This window comes from Mirounga angustirostris, unplaced genomic scaffold (genome assembly GCF_029215605.1).
Source record: "Mirounga angustirostris isolate CCGP_5_RB_7025 unplaced genomic scaffold, mMirAng1.0.hap1 SCAF_6, whole genome shotgun sequence".
NCBI classification, from domain to species: Eukaryota; Metazoa; Chordata; class Mammalia; order Carnivora; family Phocidae; genus Mirounga; species Mirounga angustirostris.
The window spans coordinates 141,991,663-141,997,662 of NW_026991714.1; the positions used below are offsets into that span (position 1 = coordinate 141,991,663).

The following is a 6,000-nucleotide window of genomic DNA, read 5'->3' on the forward strand; positions in this document are numbered from 1 at the left end:
TATATAACAGATATTCATTATTTTCCAGTTGGAGGTTCAGAGACATAAGGGCAACAAGAAGCTTTCCCAAAATATCACAATCTTCAGACTTCAAATACACACACACATGCACACACACAGTTCAAATATACATACAACTCAAATATATACAAAACTTATGTACATATGGCAAAACTCCAGAGTTATGTTGAAGATACATAGATAGGTTAATCTTCACATAACCAGTCAAAAAGAAAGAAAGAAAGAAAGAAAAGAGTGTTTGGCAAGTTGATTTGAAATTATCACAATAAGCTAGTATCTGGGGGGTTTTGATGATCATTTTGTTTTCATCACTGGATTGATTGATTTATCTTCTGGGATGGAGCAGTGTATGGACACAGTTTGTGGTACTTGAGAAGCAGTGTGGTGTGTAATATAAAGAACTCTAGTCAGCAACCTGGGTCTTAATCCCAAGTCTGCCTATTACTAGCTACATCTCTTTAGGGAAGTAATTTTCCTTCCTTGGACCTCTGTTTCTTCATCTGTAAAATAAGAGTCTATAATAGGAACCACTAAAGCATTCTATAATATTTAATAATTCGAAGTAGTACGTCCACAACACGAAGAAGCAAATTGCATTTTAATTTAATTGAATTTGGTCAATATACTAAAGCAGATTCCCTTTCTATGTAACTTATTAATAAAGGATCCTCTAATTCAAGAGAAAAAAAATCTTCCAAATGCCTTGAGAATTCTCTCTCCCAAATGAAAATGATCATCACAGAAAGGAAGTAAATAAAACTTTTATTAATAGACTGTACATGAGGAAATTGACACTTAACAGCTCGAGATTTGGAAGAAATTACACCTAAGTGTAAGTGGTTTGGGAAAGACTTAAACTCTTCACTTGTAGTAATAAACACAACTACTGTTCGTATTATTTGTAGCTTTTTCGAACTATGAAGACATGCTGACTGAGGAGGGTAGGAATTTATGGACCAGAATAGATATTTGCACAGGAGAATATTTTGTGTGGCTTTTAATTTCCACCTCATGCTATCATACTATTATGTTGTGAAATTTTTGTTCCCTCAACAAAAACTTATGCATGTTGATGCACAGAGGGTGAATTGATTTACTTTAGCTCTTCTATGGTATTGGGCCAGATGAATAAGCCCCATTTGCTCTTTTTCTTTCCAAAAGATGTTTAAATTGTTGCCCATTTTTTACTATCATAAACAATGCTGCAGACATATCTGTATATGTCTCCTATGTACATGTGCAGGGAATTTTTTTTTTTTCATAATCATGCCTCTTTTTGACAACTGGCTGTGAAATTATTAGGAATTTGTGAATGGTAGGTAGTGTGGAAAACCCATGGGCCTGAGCATCAGATCTGTGTTCTATTCCTGGGTCTGCAACTGAAGAGTTGTAATCCTGACAAGTCATAATCTTTCTGTGCCACTGGGTTCCCTTCCATCTTCAGAATTCTCAAAGTCCTTTTGTATGTATTATATATATTTTTATATTATATATAATGTATGTTATTGTGTATATATAAATATGTACTATTTATATATAATGTGTATGATATATATGTGTTACATAATAGATATGACATATAATATAATGTATATTATAAATTATGCATATTATACATGCCATATAATACCCATTAACTCATATTAACTTATATATACTATTTGCTATCTTTTTATACTATATGCACTATTAACATATAATATGTATAACTTATAGTATATTCTTTTAAGTTATGTCTCATAGATATTAATTTATATGTGATTAGTTTATATTTATAAAATCAAATAAATTTACATATATATGAAATTACTGAAGAGCAAAGATTATCGTTATGGAAAAAAGTTTTGTGGAACTTAGATCTGTCTTCAAGTTTCAGTTGTCTCATCATCATGAGCCTTTCTGAAATCTCCTAGAACATTGCAACTTGTATAGACAGATGTATGTGGAGGTTAACAGAGACTGGATAATTTTGAGTAATATTGAAAGTAATGTTTATCAGAGTTATGTAAACTTATCACCTTTGTACTTTGTAAACGTGTTAGCAGTTCTTCATTTTCAGTTAGAATCCAAGATGGAGGATTTTTAAACAAATAATAAGGGATTAAAATTATTATATCTCTGGAACTAATATATATATGTTCATTTGGGACACATTAAAGTAGTGGGCAGTTGGCAAAAACATTTGGTGGTTATGTTTTTTTTTCCCTACGTAGGATCTGGTAATCTAGTAGTCTCTCCCTTTCTACTTATTTAATCTATGCTAAACAAAGCAAAGGGCTTTAAAAGTATTTGATATAGTGTGTGTGTGTGTGTGTGTGTGTGTGTTATACACAAGACTGGCTGGGTGGAGTGGGGGATTGCATTTTGAGGGACAGATCCAACTCTTCTTGTTCCAAGGTCAGATTTTATACCATTTCTACCTAGCAGTTTTCAACCAGCCTGAACAATGTTTTAGTCCATCTGAATATCTGATAATAAAGATAGTTTTGGCTTGGAACTGGGTGCTTATCTTTTACCCAGCCCTGAATTAGGTCACCTTCAGAGCACTTACAGGTTAAGATATAGGGAAGGATTATCATAAGACTGTATTATAATCATTTTCTAGTTATTGGAATCATCACTGATGATACAAAATTAAGCATAGGACTTAGCTTGGCAATGTAGACCTAAAAGAAATACCTGCTTCCAGGAAGTTAAGTAGTATAACGGAAGGAACATTGAACTGACAAAAGTTGTTTGACTCAAACAGCAAATGGCTTATATGACCTTGAGCAACTTAAATTCTTCCTCAATAAAATAGCAACTGTAAATTTCTTTTATCGCCGTACTTGGATCTCAGATTACCAAGAACATCTCCCCGACAGTCTGACATCAGTGAGCCACTGTATTTTACTGTGGTTGTTTATCAGGCTTATGCAAGAGGATAAGGTATTTACATTATGTAATTTGTGCCTATAACTGTGCCCTTGTAACCTGAAGTCTTAAAAATATTGAAGAAGTTAAAAAAAAAAAAAAAAAAAACCACTCCCATCCAAGTATGAAGGGCTTTGTGTGAAATTTTTTTGGGGGGGGGGAAAGGGGTACCAAATTACTTTGTTTGAAGAATGGTACAAATGAAAGAAGTTAAGTTGATGTTTTGGTACAACTTACAGAAAAGGTAAAGGTAACCCCAACATGCATGCACTGCCTTGGTGACCAGGAAAGTCACCCTTGTGGCTATGGGAAGAAAGCCTGAGGCTTAGCTCTCACTATCATTGTTTCCCAAGGTGTGCTTGTCAAAGAGATACTCTGCCATGCCAGATTTGGGAGCCCCCATCTTGCGCAGGTTGGTTATGTGGTCACCAAATTCTTTGATGGATTTCACCTGCTCATTCAGGTAAAGAGTCTCAATGAAGTCACACAAATGGGGGTCATTTTTATCAGTGGCCAGTTTGTGCAGTTCCAGTAGTGACTGATTCACGCTCTTTTCCAAGTGTAATGCACACTCCATTGCATTCAGCCCGTTCTTCCAGTCATCACGGTCTGGTTTCTTGATATCCTAAAGGAAAATTTGGCCACCTTGTTGGCTCTGCAGCTTCATGAGTTTCTCAGCATGTTCCCTCTCCTCATGAGATTGGTGAAGAAAATATTTGGCAAGGTTCTTCAAAGCCACGTCATCGCGGTCAAAGTAGTAAGACATGGACAGGTAGACGTAGGAGGCAAATTTCTAAGTTAAAAGTTTTGCCTAAATCCTCTTTGTAATTTTGAGGGTTTTTGTTTTCCTTTTCTGTATGCACTTGGACACTGGAAAGGAATGGAGCAAACTGGCTTCCTGAAGTCTCGTGCATTAGGCACTTCTAGAATCAAGGGCTGGCAACATTTTCTAAAACAAGATTTTTCTCCACAGTTCCTGGGATACAGACATTCGCTCAACTTTCCTTGAGTGCCTAGCCCAGGATATGTTTCATCCCTTGGGCACCTAACTACCTGTGTGACTTTGGGCAAATCATGTCAACTCTCTAAATTTAGGTTTGTTTGCCTAAACAATGGGTTGTTGGGGGGATTAAATGAAGGGTTGGGCACAGCTAAGGGAGGGCCTGGTATGTAGGAAGTGCTCAAAAGATGTTTGTTGATGTTGGGTTGATGGCGCAACTCCACTTCTCTTTGCAACTGCTTTCCTCATATCTGAAGGCAAAGAATGGACAGCACAGTTGTTCTGGGCTGTTCTTCACCAAGTAATTAAGGATCTGGGGCTGCAGCAGATGCCCAGTGGGCGAGAGCCAGGGAATGAAGACCCTGAGTTACTTTTGTCCTAAGCCAAATGCAACGTTGTTAGACCCTTTTTCCAAACAAAAATAGAAATATAAGAACCCCTTAATAATATTTCAAACCTTCATTTGAAATTTAATAATGATTTGTTAAACTATCATTTTAACATCTTCATAAGAGTTAATCTGATTTCTGAATTGCAGAAAAATAAGGACTCCCTAAATTATACAGCTTCCATCTCTACAAGTAGCTGAATTAGAAACTTAATTGATCATATATCAGATAATATTTTAATATACTAGATTTTCACATTGAATTGTGAAAACAATGAATTTGAAAACAACAGTATGCCATCCTTTGGCACACTTAGTAACAAACATTGGCAACTAATCAGTGTTTTCTGACTCCCATGTACCACTACTCCAATTTTAAGCGTGTTATCTCTTTTAATAAAAACAATAGCTAACATTTGCTGATTGCTCACCTTATGCTAAACTCTTTAACATCACAATCTCATTTAATTTCAAAGAGGTAACATTACAGTCAACACAAACATTCCCACTGTGTTTTCCTAACCCATCAGGAAGAATGAAGGGAGTCTGTGTGGTGAACTCTCCTCTTCAGGCATGACTCTCATCAGGACGAGGCAGGAAGCTTGGAAACCAAATCCTTCATATCCTTTGAACAACTCCTGTACTTCAGTTGGCTTTAAGCATTATCATAATATCCTTGACACAATCCCAGAGCCTAGCACTGCTTTAGTGAAAGCACAGACAAGCAAAAAACAATTGATCTATTTTGCAACTTATAGCATCTTCTGTGAAGCAGCGGTTGGACATCCATAAACTGCAGAGGGATTGAAATGTATTAGTGAACACGCTGAGAAAAAAAAATCACTGTTTACATTCCTGAATTCTTGCACTTTCATAATCAAAAGACAAAATGCTGATACTGATACATAGTCTCTTGTGGAAAAATACTGGGTTCTCATTCAGGAGTACAAAACTCACACACCATCTCAACCTACCAATTACATTTATTGGATATTTGCTGCAGAGTAAAACACAATAATGTATGTAAAAGCATTTTATTAAACTTTTTATAAATATAAGAATTTTATAAATATAAGATTTTATCATAATTTTAGGTGTGTATCTATTAAATATATACCTCTTAGCATTCACACATTCTCCTAGCATCAAAAGTTGCTTAAAATGATTAAGGGTTGAACAGATTTAAAGGCAAGAAAATTCTAGTTTGCTATCATTCAAACTATGTTAAATCCAATCAGCTTTATAAGGCAGTGAATAAATAAGAACTTGATAGCTAAGTGGATAAATATATGTGATGGATCAAAACTGGTTGACCATTGCAGAAAAGATAGATTACGTTGTATTGACAGATTGAATTTAAATTTATTGTGAAATGAAAAGCCTAGTGCCTTCTTGGAAAAACATACTCTCGCAAGCTCATGTGGCTGTAAGGTTGATAACATGTTGATAATAACTGATGTGTTTTTCATTCCCAGTAGTACCCAGTCCCCTTGTGACTTTCCTCCCAGTTTCAGGCAGCATCAAGCAGAGCCAGACTCATTGCTGTTCCAGGATCCATTCTCAGCTTTGCCATTTCCAAGTAGCCAGGAGGGAAAGAGGTATAAAAACCAAAGTTCATGCAGTAAATGAAGAATTTTGGAAGGAATGCAATTGAGGAAAGATGTCACTGGTCAGGGAG

At 35.6% G+C, this 6,000-nt stretch overlaps 1 pseudogene; it reads right to left on the reverse strand.

Moving 5' to 3' along the window:
- Nucleotides 1-3,243: 3,243 nt before the first annotated feature.
- On the reverse strand, nt 3,244-5,764 carry LOC123847122 (ferritin heavy chain-like; annotated as a pseudogene).
- Nucleotides 5,765-6,000: the final 236 nt, after the last annotated feature.